This window comes from Cololabis saira, chromosome 8, assembly GCF_033807715.1.
Source record: "Cololabis saira isolate AMF1-May2022 chromosome 8, fColSai1.1, whole genome shotgun sequence".
Classification (NCBI taxonomy): Eukaryota; Metazoa; Chordata; class Actinopteri; order Beloniformes; family Belonidae; genus Cololabis; species Cololabis saira.
The window spans coordinates 18,045,155-18,059,846 of record NC_084594.1 but is presented as its reverse complement, the minus strand read 5'-3'; positions in this window follow the sequence as shown (position 1 = coordinate 18,059,846).

Here is a 14,692-nt window from a genome sequence, read left to right as displayed (position 1 = left end):
AAAAAGCGCGCCCCCCCTTCATCTGATTGGTCCATTTTTTTTTTTACATTTATTTATTAACATACAGTGCAAACAACAAAAGACGACATCAGTTTGTGTGTGTGTGTGTGTGTGTAGATAAGTTGATGAAAGTAGATACATAAATTGACAATATTAATTCGAGATTAAATAAGTTAAATTGGTCCATATTTGATAGTTCCTACTTTCTGCCATAACTTTTGAATGGTTTGACATAGAGAGTCATGGGTGGTGTCATCCGCTAAATGTCCAGGCCTGAAGACATCTAAATGCAAGTCATACAAGCGCTTCCACTGCAGCACGCCTGAACGTGGACAAGGGTGCGAGTGCCCATTCATCGCTGCTTGCAGCTTTAATTTCTTTTTCCACCTTTTTTCCTTGATTTTATTTTTTAATGCAACAAATATATTTAATTTGCTTCAAATTTGAACACTGAAGCCCCCCCCCAGGGGCAGGGGAGGAGTTGCTGGTCTCACTTCCGTTGGGGAGCTCCCGACTGCAGCCCGGGCCGAAGGTGAAGTCACCCTCTGCTCTCCGCAGCTCCGCCCCACCACTGCGCTCTCTCTATGGCCAGCTGCAAGGCCGACTGCAAGGTCTGAGGAAGCTGCAGCTGAACCTGCACACGCAAGTCAGTGGGGGACAGAGCTCGGATGAACTGGTCCCGGTGTTCTGCCATTTTTAGCTGCTTTCCCAAAAAATGCTACCTAATGGTTTTCTACCTTTGTACAGCTACAATTTTACTGTGTTTTACCCCCTAAACCACTTCCTTTTCCACCCAAGTGGTCCTTGTCTCTTGCCAGGCCGTCATTGTAAATAAGAATGTGTTCTTAATGACTTGCCTGCTTAAATAAAGGCCAATGACTGAAAGAATATCAAATAAAGCGATAGAATAGTTTTTTCTCTTTATCACATAATGTTCACAAAGTGTAATGCATTCATGTCATGGGTAGTGTATTTTGAAGGATCAAATACTCAACATCTCTTATCTATTTTACATCGTGCAAGAAATGATGCAAACTTTGAAAATCGATTGTGCGCATGCGCAGAACCACAAAGTAGCATTTCCCGGCAGGTAGCAGAAATTGGCAGAACACCGGGCTAGCTCGCTCTGCACTCCCGGGGGCATGTGTGCATAAGCCCGACGTGTCAGGCTCTCTTCATTGGCCAAGACCCTCAACGGCTCCCCGTATTTTCTGCAACGGTTAGCTTGCTTAGCAACCACACAAATGCAAATAACACTGAGATATGTGCAAATGTACAAATGATAGACGTAAACTCGACTTAAGTTGTAAAACAAATTATTGTTTTATTTTATTCTTTAATGCAACACAAATATTTAATTTGCTTTAAATTTGAACCCTGAAGCCCCCCCAGGGGCAGGGGAGGAGTTGATTAAAGGGAGTCGAGGGAGCCTGGTGGTTCTTCAGGATCCTGTGGTTCTTCAAGAGATCCTGGTGGTCCTTCAGGGGCTCGGGGGGGCGGCTGGGAGCAGGTCAGCGGGGCCTGACCCCTGTCCCGGGGGTCATGTGGCCTATAAGGTAACAATAATAGAATAATAAGATAACCCGCAGAGGCCCACAGATACAAGATCTACCTCCAAATCCAGTATTTGTTCTCAGCTGCAGTGAAAACACTCGAGTGGAAACAGAGAAGCTTCACTGTGAGCTGAAATCCTGAGTCGGATCAGAACCGTCTGAGAGGTGGTCTGAGACGGGCTTCTCACAAACCTGCAGTTTTGTTAAGTTTCTGAGTTTTCATCAGAGTTTGGTGGTTAAATTTTTGAGTTTACAAAGCCAGAATTTATGACTTTTTCCAGGAAGATTTGCACATTTATAAATGTGAAAAATGTGTGAGAATCTGTGACTATAGAGAGTCAGAACTTCTAGACCTCCTACTTCATAAAGCCTGGATTGTTTCCAGCCCTTAGAAAGTGGACGGGTGAGAGGCGTCACCTTGGCCATCACAGCCTTCAGCTTCTTGTCGAAGGCTTCTCCCTGGACGATGATTTCGGTGAGTCGAGTCCAATCCGCCGTGGAGACCAGCTGCTTCATCACCTGGACGTCCTCCTGAGGAGAAGTCAGACTGGGTCGGACCCTGCTGGAACAGACTGTACATCAGCAGGGGTTAACGGGGTGAAGAGTCCCGTCACCCAGCCACCAAACAGCTGATAAACTAGTCGCAATGATATGAAGAGACGTAAGTCTCAAGACCACTTTTTTGTGGTCCTGGTTTTTTCTCGGTCTCGGGTCTCTAGGTCTCTCCAGGTCTCCGACTCGGATAACTGAGATGCCGTTACACAACAAGGTGACAGAATCTGGTGATCAGCAGTTCTTCCTCTTGTGTAATGTACAGTTTTGTAAACTATTTGTATTTTACATTTGATTTAATGTTTTGGTGCATCTGCATGTGTCTTTAATTACAGTTTTGTGTTTATAACGGCTTTGTTTGAATAAATATATGAATAATATTTGCATATCGTGATTGATTAAGCATCAGGTCCATTTCAGTGATGCTAATATACGGTGTAATCTGATTACTTTAATGGTAAATAATGTAATTTCAATCTTTAATATTTAAAATTCATCTCCAAATTCAGTCCAATTTAAATCAGTAACATTTACTATTCATTACTTTTCTGAGGTGGAGGGGGGTGTTGGAGCTGGTTATTCTGTTAGAGGACTTTGGGACTAGTTTGCAGTCGTGTCAATCCTTAAAAGCTCTGGAGTCAATCCTCCAATAGTGTAGAAATAGCAGTAGTGCAGTCGCCACACATATCTGATCTCAGCTGATGGATGAAAACATTTATATAACAAATCTGCCATTTTTGGGGAAAATCATTGAAAAGGTTGTTTTCCAGCTGTGAAGTTAATCAACGTTTTTGAATTAAATTGTCATTATGAAAATAAAAAACTATCAGAATAGGAACAGAAGTTACAGACAGGCCATTCCCTGATGGTATTTAGGTATTTAGGGCTTTGTTAACAGCTGAGCAGTGTCTTTAGACACATCTGTGCAAAGCCTCACAGAGTTCCAGAAGGAGCTCATTTATTGACCCTTCATGTGATTTCAAGACGTTAAGCTGACTTAAAGGTTAGCTAGGTTTAGTTGGACCATCTGATAACACGAGGCCCCCATGAAGTTTGGCCTGGTGACTTCTGGTTTGTAAATAACCCAGTGTTTTTAAAAACCATCTGTTCAAACCACCAACAGAGGTACTGTTTTAGTTGACCCATTGAACCCTTGTTTTTAAGGATGTCTGTTTGTTTTCTTCATACCAAGCCTCTTTAACTGAAAAGTCATGTGTGTGACCATCTGTTTTTGTCAATCGTCCATCTATACATTCACTGTTCCAAATATGGTCATTCCTGTCATCCTTTGCTTAATAAAAGCGCCAGCTCTGCAGACAGCCAGTTGAGAGAAGTTCTGACGAGCTAAGAGAAGGGCCGTGTTGCCTAAAGCTTCTCAGGATTCCTCTCCAACCTTCTGCAGAAGGCCATTGAAAATCATTTCTGACAGTTTCCGGTGTCTTTTTCTAAAGTTATTAATATTGTGATGACTTTTTAACCTAACACCAGCAAATCCATGCTTTTTTGCTGCAAGCACAGAGGGACATGATCAGCGCTGTTAACGACGTGAAGAATGAACTGCTACAAATGCGTGCTGTGATGAACACCATGTGTGACGTAATGTCCGACATTGCCGGCTCAATTAAAAAACATGTGAAGTAAATGTAACATACTTGTCTTCTTACAAACGCTGCATGACACCTTCACGGAGCCTTGCTCCCTGTTGGTATTCTTCATGTCGGGGTGGTGGCTGTGGGTCAGGGTCCTCGTGCTGTTGGGGAGGGAGGCCAGGTGGCAGTGGAATGGTATTCCTCAGTGCCACGTTGTGCAGAACACCACACGCCCTGATGATTTTGCACACCTTTGTTGGGTGGTACCGAAGCATGCCCCGCGAGTGATCTAAACACCTCCACCTGCATTTGAGGAGGCCGATGGCTCGCTCCACAATGGAGCGCCCATGAGCATGGGTGACATTATAGCGCACCTCCTCTGCGCTCTGCGGGTTGGTAAATGGGGTGGAGTCATCGCCTCAGGGGGTAGCCACTGTCACCTGAAATGTATAACATGAGAGCAATTATAAGTCAGGCTTTAGTTAGAATCTCTACAATGGTGTACTTACCAAGGAGCCAGCCATCATGCGCAGCGCCGGCCTGCAGTCTTCTTCCTACACTGCTGTGCGTCAGGATGAATGAGTCATGCGTGGAGCCAGGCCACCGTGCCACTATATTCGTCAGAAGAACCATGTTCGTCTCACAAATAACTTGTACGTTGACGGAGTGCAAATTTTTACGGTTCACATAGACAAATTAATTGTCGCTCAGAGCCCTTATAGCAATGTGAGTGCAGTCAATAGCACCGATTACATTTGGGAAACCTGCCATTGCTGCAAATTGCCTTTTAATGTTGGCCTGTTCACCCACAGTGTGGAAACCAGATGTATCGACCGCTCATTTTAATAATGCCATCCAATACGGCTGGCATTATAGTGCTCAGTGACGGCTGTGATATCCCAGACCTAAAGACAGAATTTAGATATTATATCGTACCTCAAAAGGGGCTTTAGGCAGAACATGTAACATTATTTATTGTTAATCAAACACATACCTGTCGGCTAATTCCTGCTGGACAGAGCCGGTTGCCAGAAAACCAAGAGTGGTCATCACCTGTATGTGCACCGGGATGGCGCGATTCCGGCGGGTCGGTCTCTCTAACACTGGTCCCAATTCAGCACATAGATCCATGCTCTAGGGAATCGAAATCGGCTTATTAGCCAGTCATCATCATGGGCCAGGAAATCGTTATGATCCCTGAATGCTCTCTCCATCCTGATCCTACCATTTGCGTGATCCTCAAGCAGTGCCAGCGCATCCTTTGTGCAGCATTACGCACAGCTGTCACCACGCAATTTATATTCTTACTCAGTAATTAGACTGATTGTTACACACCTTGTCACGATTAATAATTAATCTGGTGCTATTCACCACTCATTTGAAGATGGAAGTATGATATATGAACGTAGTACCTGCACATACCTGCGTAATGGCTCACTTATGGAACACATGGATCTATGATGCTGCCGGCTTGGGTGTACATGGATCTATGAGTCTGATATGAGATGACATTAGGAGTATGACATGAATCTGGCTTCATTTCACCACCTCACCGCCTGCGTCGCCAGTTCCCCATATCTTCAGACTGTTCCTACCGGAGGGTCAGGGTTGGCGTAGAGCAGTGTTTCTCAACCTTTTTTCAGGCGAGGCACCCTTTAAATTCATGAAAAATCTGAGGGCACCCCAAACTTTTTCTTTCTATTTTAATGTAGGTTAACATTGTCACACACGTTTCAGAGGATCAACAAATACAATGCACATGTAACAAACCACACACACCATGAGTTGCATCCCTCAAAAATAAGGACTTAAACGTAGGCCTATTATTATAATTATTATTACACACACACACACACACACACACACGTGTGACTTACAGTTAGTGAGAGACTTGGGCCTGCGTGGACGAACACAACTTCTCTATTCTTGCTGGGATGGATGACAGATACACACGTAACTCCTCATCCAAAGCCCTCAGGCGCTCTCTGTGCTTGTTCTTGATTAAAGTTAAGCTCGAAAAGCTCAGTTCACACAAATACGTCGTGTCAAATATCAACAGCATGTCAACAGCACTCCTTGACAATGTCGGGTAATCCTTTTCCACAGATATCCAAAACTTATCCCGTGGCATATCTTGAAATTGCATCCGTCATGTCCGACATCTCTCATCTCAGCCGGTGCGCGTGCGTGCAAAATTTTTGGGATCTTACGGGTCGGATTGGTTAACTTTGCATGACTTTAAGTCGTTTAGAAACAGATTGACAGCCACAAGCAGCTTCAATGATTATAACAAAAAAGACCATTCCAGATCAGCAGATGAATGCATAGCACAGGATAATAATAACTGCAGGGTGGTGAATAGTGCAACAGGGCAAAGCTCTGTGTATTCCCCTATTCAATTTTAGACAATATAAGGAGTAAAAACTTAATGAGAAACGAGAAAGCCACAGAAAGTGTCATGACAACAATTATAATTATTATCCTCCTCATTTTATTGCTGCATTCAGCAAAATACCAACAAAGATAACGGACACCTCATCATACCCAGCAAACAACACAAATGCTCACATTTACTGAGCTAAGCAAGCCTAGGTGCCTCAGAAAGCCACAAACCAGTTCACACACACACACACACACACACACACACGCAGCCTGACAGCCGTCAGTCTGACAGCATCGCTGTCCTTGGTGCTGGTGTGACGGTGACTCACAGGGTCTGAACCAAACCATCTTTAATACAACTTAAAACATAAAATGTAAACTACAATTACACAATCTATTCAGATAGAATATAGACACAATTGTCTATAAGGCCATTAATGAGATCTATAAATAGAAAATAGACACTGCGGTCTAAACACAACAAAACGCATAGCCTATTAAAAATGTATCAACTGCACACAATATGCATTCAAATAGACTCGGCGGTCTATTACAGTTGACAACAACACAAGGTACATTAAGGTGGTCAAGGCAATAACAACATTCTGATCATTATTTATGTGCTCACCGATTGCTGTCTCTGCGCTTGTTGCCGCTGCACCAATTCACAGACTCCGAACTCCAGAACATCATCCTCGGCTCGAACAATATATTCCAAGTAACGTTGAAAACAATGTAACGGCCGCTACAGCTAACACTAGCCTCCTCATCAGCCACCGGCGCCGTTGCAAAATGTGAGGAGAGCGGCGGACTGTCCGCCGCTCTCCTCACACCTCCGCCGCGGACAGGAAGCAACTAGCCTCTCCTTTCTCTCTTTTACCTTTCTTTTTAACGATCCAGACTGGTGCTTTTTCTTCTCCATTTTTCCTCTTTCAAAGTTCCCTCCAAAACGCCGCAGTCTCACATACAAGACGAGTTAGTTCAAATGTAAAAAAAACGAAACAAGTTAAGTTCCAGCCAATCAGGTTGGCTCACAGCCCTGATGCGTTCAGGACAGTTGTAAAGTAAGAATGAACCTACACTGGCCGCACAATGCACATGTTATCGTTATTATAACCTACAAATTTTACGATTATATATGAATGTATCACACAAAACGGGGCCCTCTCATTGGGCCCCCCTTAGGGCAGAGGGGGGGCCCTCTACTTTGAAATGTTGTTGACATTGGGTTTTTATAACCCGGAAACCCGCGCCAGCGTCGCTAGTGGTCACGGATCCAGTCAAACCCAGCGAAGGTCTCGGCTGGAAAGTACGTGTTAAATCTCTCCTCCAGGATTTGCAGGTGCCGAGAGATAAGGTCGCAGTATTTTCTGGTGTTGGGATGTTCATTGTAATGAGGGAACATCTCAACTTTCCCCTGTTCCACACGAGACCGCCAAAGACTGAGTTTGGACTTGAAGCCACACACACTCCTGCTGTGGTCTGTCATGCACAGTGTAGCACGGCGAGTGCTACGGGGCCCGACCGACAGGATAGAGAGGACACGGAGTTTTGTGCAGAACCCTTTATTGCCAAACACCCAGGACACACGTGCACAAGCACAGCTTCACTCAGCAGCTTCAGTCTGACCAACAGTCTCAGCAGCAGCTTCTCCTCTTATAAGGCTGGCAGGGTGGAGAGGCTGACGAGCCACACCTGTGTCCCGTCAGCCTGAGTGGCTGCACCTCCTCCACCCTGCCACACACCCCCAACGCCAAACTCGCGCCGGGGTCCGTCCAGCCGAGCCTACTCCCCCCCACCCCCTCGGACCGGGAGAGGAAGCCCGGAACCGCCGACTAAGTCGATCTACGCAAGTCACGGGATTCCGGACCTTCTCGTTTCGGATGGGGGGCCACAGTTCTCAGGAGCGGCTTTCTCTGAGTTTGCCGAATCCTATGGGTTCCGCCATGTCACCAGCAGCCCAAGATACCCTCAAGGTAATGCAGAGGCTGAACGTGCGGTTCAGACGGTGAAAAGCCTCCTGAAGAAAGCAGACGACCCCTATCTAGCTTTGCTCGCTTACAGGACTACGCCTTTGGAGAACGGGTTTAGTCCAGCTCAGCTTCTCATGGCGAGGAGGCTTCGTACAACGGTGCCCATTCTTCCTGCCTTGCTAAGCCCGGCTGTTCCAGATCGTGAAGCTGGTATGCTGAAAGAAGGTGAGAAGAGGACAAAAGACGCCCGACGCTATAATCAGCGGCATCGTGCCCGCCATCTCAACACACTTGACCCAGGACAGGACGTGTGGATCACGGATCAAAGAACAGCAGGTGCCATCATCGGAAGTCACACCAACCCACGATCGTACCTGGTGGAGGGACCCCACGGGACCATCAGACGGAACCGTCGTCATCTCATCCCCATGAGAGCCTCGCCAGAGCAGAGTTGCCCTGTTCCAGCGGAGCCTTCCCCAGGGGGCGTTCCAGGCCAACCGACACCAGAACCGCCGCAGCAGAGTCGTCCAGACCCGCCATCTACTCCTACTCTCAGAACCAGGTCTGGGAGTGCTGTGGTAAGACCAACCAGGTTGGACTTATAATTTTGTTTACTGAGAGACATTGCAGAGACTCAAAGACGTTGAGAAAAAAAAAAAAAAAAAAAAAAAAAGGGGGGAAATATGTTAGGTATTGTTATTGCACTGTAAATGTTGAGTCAGCTGCAGGGTTTAGAACCGGTGTAGATGGTTGTTTGAGTTGTTGATTTTTAAGTGGATTGTTCAGTAAGGCTACAATATTGTGTGTGTGCTTGATTGTCTGGGACGGGTGCAGATAGGAGCAGACCTTTCAACCACGAGGCAGAATAATCCTCAAGGTCTGTTGAATCATTGGTAGTCTACCCAATGATTCTAGAAAGGGGAGATGTGGTGTGAGTGTTTTTGTAGAAAAGACTACAGAGTCGATGCGGGATGACATCATCAGTGCGCGACGGGACAGGGAATGTTTGTTTACACACGCGGAGACTAGAGAGACAGGAACAGGCTATCCTCTGAAAGGCTTAATAAACACGATCCACGTTGCAAAATACAGTTGGACTCACGTGAGCGTTATTTAATAACACGACAGTGTACACTATGGGCCCGATTTACTAAGATCCTAAATAAAGAGTACTAAATTGCGTGTGCACTGAAAAAGTTTGCACGTGCTGTTGTTGTGTGTTTTGCGGGTGATCAACTAAGAATGCTTGCGCAATTGATAACAGGTGCAAACCGCAGTATTTAAATGAGGTGTTGCGTGTCTTACGGTTTTGCGCCATGGAGAGTCTGGATGGAAAGCAGGGTCGCAAGCGCAAAATGAAATTTGACGAGTTGGAGTTAGAGATATTAGTGGAAGAGGCAAATAAACACATTCATGAACTACAGCAAAGAAATTTAACCATTACCAAAAGAAATGAAATATGGGAGAAAATCTGCGATAGAGTAAATGCAGTTGGAAAGACCAAAAGAACGGCAGATGAGGTTAAAAGAAGGTGGCAAGATATAAGGCGAAGAACCAAAGGAAAAAGTGGCCTTCAATAAAACGTCAGCAAGCAAGACAGGTGGAGGGCCTGCAGAAGAGATGCCTCTAACCAGCATTGAGCAGCAGGTGCAGCTCACCTTCTGCGAGGAGCGGATAACTGGGATACCAGGGTATGACACGCTAGAGCCCCCTGCAGAACAAGGTAAGCGCACAATAAGAAACACCTTTTTCTCCATGAAAACACGTGATTTATTCATTATCACAAATAAAAAAAATGAATGTGCCTCCTGTGGCAACCTTTTGCTGAATAATACTCGATTCAACACAACACAAATAAAATATTTCTCCTTTTGCATGTGGAGAATCCTCACAAGTTGAGCCATCCCCACCCCAGTCCTCAAATCAGGACCCAACAATCTGCAAACTGCAGAGCCTCAAAAGCGGCCAGTTGAGGACATTGACAGAGTTGCTCCAAGAGCAGAAAAAACAGTCAACAGCCCTATCTTCCGTTGCGCACGAGGTGCGAGCTATGTCCTCTATGGTGCGAGCGCTCAGGCGGGATACTCGGGCCATTGCTGCGCACACTCGGCAGCTGGTCAGTGCTGTATCTGGTCTGACAATGGCTGTAAATACCCTGGCGAGAGGGATCCAGGATGGAGTTCAGGCGGTGGGGAGGGCTCTCATTCCCAGCGGTCCCAGAGTGGAGCAGCCGGAGACTGGAGAGGAGGGAGAGAGCATTGGCGAGGCACGCACTGGAGGAGAGGAGAGCCACGTTGGAGCGACGCGTAACCTGAGAAAGAGAAAAAAAACAAATACAAATGTGAAGGCAAAAAGAGGGAAATAACCCACAACAGGCTCCACTACCTCCTGTCTTATATTTTATAAAAGTGTTTCTTTAATTTCAGGAAGTAGCGTAGCTTAAATTTTTGTTAACTGCAGTGGCTCAGATTTAATTTGTTTGGTTAAATAAATGTATGATTAATTGTGTTTTTTTTCTGTGTATTATTGAATGAAAATTAAGAATTAATGTATTCCACTCACAGTTCATGAGAAATGGCCTTGAATGAGTGTCTGCAATCCCGCAGCATTGGGTTGTTGCCCCCCAGGGAGCCCATGGTAGTGGTCATCATCATCATCATCCTCCTCCATTTCCACAGCAGCATGCTCCAACCCATGACGTTTAGCGATGTTGTGCAACATGCAGCAGACAATTGCAATCTTGGCCACTTTTTCCGGGCTGTACAGCAGTGCTCCTCCAGTGCGGTCCAAACAGCGGAACCGGCTTTTCAATACGCCAAAGGTGCGCTCCACAATGTTCCTCGTGCGTATATGGGCTGCATTGTACAGATTCTCTCCTGGGGTGGTCGGATATAGTACAGGAGTCATGAGGAAGGGGTGTAGGGGGTATGCGCTATCACCTAATGACAGAAAATATAAATCAATATGGCATAAATGCATGGCACTTCTTTAATGTGAGGAATGATTTTACAAAGTACAAATTATATAAAACTCACCCAAAAGCCAGCTATCTCCATACTCGCCATCTCGCAACTTGGAATAAAGAATGCAGCTCCTCAGGATAAAGGAGTCATGCACCGACCCAGGATATTTAGCCACAACGTTTGTTACGATGCCTTCGGAGTCACAAACAACCTGCACATTTAATGAATGTGTGTGTTTTCTATTTCTATACACATGCTCCGTGTTTGATGGGGGAACCAGCTGAATATGAGTGCAGTCAATCGCTCCTATTACTCTGGGGAACCCAGCAACTGCATAAAATCCGTGTTTCACATCATTCAGTGCGTCCCGAGTGGATGGGAACCGTATGTGCCTGCCCATCCTGCGTAACAGAGCGTTGAGGACAGTGGACAGCACACCTGAAAAACTGCTTTGGGAGAGCCCAGCAGAAATGGCTACAGTGCGCTGGAATGACCCTGATGCGAGGAAATGAAGAGTTGAGAGCAGTTTCGGCAAGGCAGGTATGGCGTTACTCCTGCTTGTGACCGGCTCCAAATCAGCCCTTAACTCATTCAACAGCTCCAAGATGGAATCGCTAGATAGTCGATATGTTTCAACTATCTGATTTTCATTCATTCCAAACAAATTTACACGAGTCCGAAAGACTCTCTCTCTGCGTATTCTTTGATTTTGGATGTCGCCTCCTTGCCACAATAACAGTAGCCATCGGTGCGTAATGCTGGGCAGATTAGCACCTTCCTTTTCTAACGTATTAAATACAGACGCAATCACAATCCCCGCAATTACTTTCAGGCTTGGTAAATCTCATTGCGTGTAGTAAATTAATTTATTTGCATTTTCCCCTCCCAGTATTTAGCGCGTTCTGCCGGATACGCCCCATATTGATTATTCATCAGGGCAAAAGTACTAAATGAATTGCGTGTGCTATTTTGCGCATTTGAGAGGCGCAGTCCTCTTTGCACGCCGTTAGTAGATCAGCTGGCACTTTGGTTTGCGGGTGCTGTCAAGTTTGCACACGTTTTTACACACGCAAACCTTTAGTAAATCAGGCCCTATGTAGGGAGTAGGGAGTGAGTGAACGAGTGGATGATTTCGAACACAGCTCTAGTGATTCATAAAGAAATGAAGAGTTTAATCATGTGTTATTTAGACGCTGCATCGTCTGTGTCCCGCTGTGCCCCGTTCACTACCGTTATATGGAGAAGCGGCTCGCAAAAAAACCCCTAATATCTTCCGAAGGACTCCAAATGACACCAAACTTGCCTGGGTGAGTATACGACCATAAAAAATGCCAGAAATAAGGTCCAGGTTGTAAAAAAAGAACTTTCCCTTTAAGCCTGAATTATGGTTCCGCGTTAAATTGACGCAGAGCCTTCGCCGTGCCTACGGTGTAGGGTGCGCGTCAACGCGTACCCTACGCCGTAAGGCTAATTTATGGTTCTGCGTTACACCAACGCAGAGCCTACGGCGTAGGGTACGTGGCGACGAACCTTGTACGGTGCGCGTCTCCGCGTACACTACGCCGTAGGCTCTGCATTGGTGTAACACGGAACCATAAATCAGCCTTTAGAGAGCACCATTACTTGTCTCCCTGTCTCGCACTCACTCCTCTCTCCGTCTTTCTTCTCGTCTCCAGCTCACTCCTCTCTCCGTGTCATCTCCCTCTATTGCTAACTTCCCTTTCCACCCGTTACGCGCCTCTCATCTCTGTATAAAGAGTCAAGCTAATTACACGGATCTGATTGGCTGGGCAGCATCATGTGGGATGGCTTAACTCGTATGCAATTGGTCTGTAAGGTCTGCTAAACAAATGGCGTAAAGAATAGTAAAGCTGTTTCGGCGACTCCTTTCATGTAAACATGTAAAGTAATTAAAAAAAGCTAAAAAAAAAAAACGGACAAAAAGACATAGCAAACTAAATTATACAAATTATTGTTGGATCAATTAGAATTTCTGGCTCAAAAATGTATTAAATCACAGAAGGATACTGTAACAGTGATAAACTCAAAGAAATGAGTGTATTACCCCTTTAAAGCTTATCAAAAATGAACAAAGTGCAAATACTCAATTTATATAAAATGTAAACAATTCAGTCTATGAATAGGAGTTTTAAGATAGGCGTGCTTAATCCCCACAGTACCATAGGCCTACTAGTACAAGGTGGGATACACTAAAAATTTACCTCCATTCATTCATTACCGAGCATGGTAAAATAACAAATAACATCAAAATTATATCAGGAAGCAGCATAAAGCCAGCTTAAAATTATCTTCCATAAATCTTATATTTTCTAACGATCCAATTAACACAATAGTCCGTTTTCAAAGACATTAACCAACTATTAACATAGTAACGAGCGCAGCTCAGCACGGCCACGTGACTAATTAGCATCCGTTAGCAGGCATTAGCATTAGAGTGGGATGCTCAATGCTTGTATGACATCATCACAGCTCAATAAACCCTCCGTTTTCGCTCTGTCTTCTTTATGACTACAAATTCAAACCCATATTTAGCGAACACTGTCTGTTTGGGTGGGATTTCACTCATTTAGAAGTTATTTTATCCATCTTACCGATAGAAAAGTTGAACACGTCTGCTCTGCTCGGCTGCAGAAAGCAAGAGAGCAACTACGCGGATCTGACAGGGAAAGAGCTGGCTAGAGCTTTGCTGATTGGCTGACAAACTATGGAAGCCCATTTCCGCCAGTAAAAGAAAAAATTAGATGAAATTATGAGATAGAAAATCGAAATTATGAGATAGAAAATCGAAATTATGAGATAGAAAGTCCTAATTATGAGATAGAAAGTCGAAATTATTAGATTAAAAAGTCATAATTATGAGATAGAAAAGTCATAATTATGTCTTTTTATCTCATAATTATGATTTATTGTGGGGATATTTTTATTTTTAAGGCTAAGTTTTCATCTTTTTTTTTTCTTTTACTGGCGGAAATGGGCTCCCATACATAAATCTATCTCTCTCTCATATTTAAATTAATATAGTGATCATGTTTCATTCTGATTAAAGAAAAGAAAGTAAGAGTAGAAAACAAATAATGAACCTAATAATATATAACAAATAGTGGATATAATGATAGATTTGACCCTTTTTTAACTGGGTTACATTTATCACAAAGAACGCCTCAGAAAGTCTTTCTCCAAAACACTTTACAGTAATTCCACTTTATGTGACAGATGATGAAAATGTACCTTCTTTTCTTTCACCACCTTCGCATCAGACAGACCTGAATAACTAATCCATGCAGAAATAATATTTATTTTCTTATTTGTGTATTATCATCCACCGGATGCCATATTGTGTGAATGATACACACTGCACAGGATAGGCTATAATAAGCCCTTGGCTTCAGCCTACTCCTTTTTCGGGCATTTCTATTTACCTTTTGTTTTGTTTGTAAAATGAACATGTAAATGTTTCAATGTGTTCTGTCCGAAATAAACCATTCATTCATTCATTCATTCATTCATTCATTCATTCATTCACATATTTACACAAAATTAAATGTAAGATTAGATTTTGATTTTATTCAGCAAACTCTACCACAAAAAGAATATTGTCCATCAGACTTTGACCCACGTGATCGTTTCGGTTCGAGCCTGTAGGTGTCAACCACCCTCCA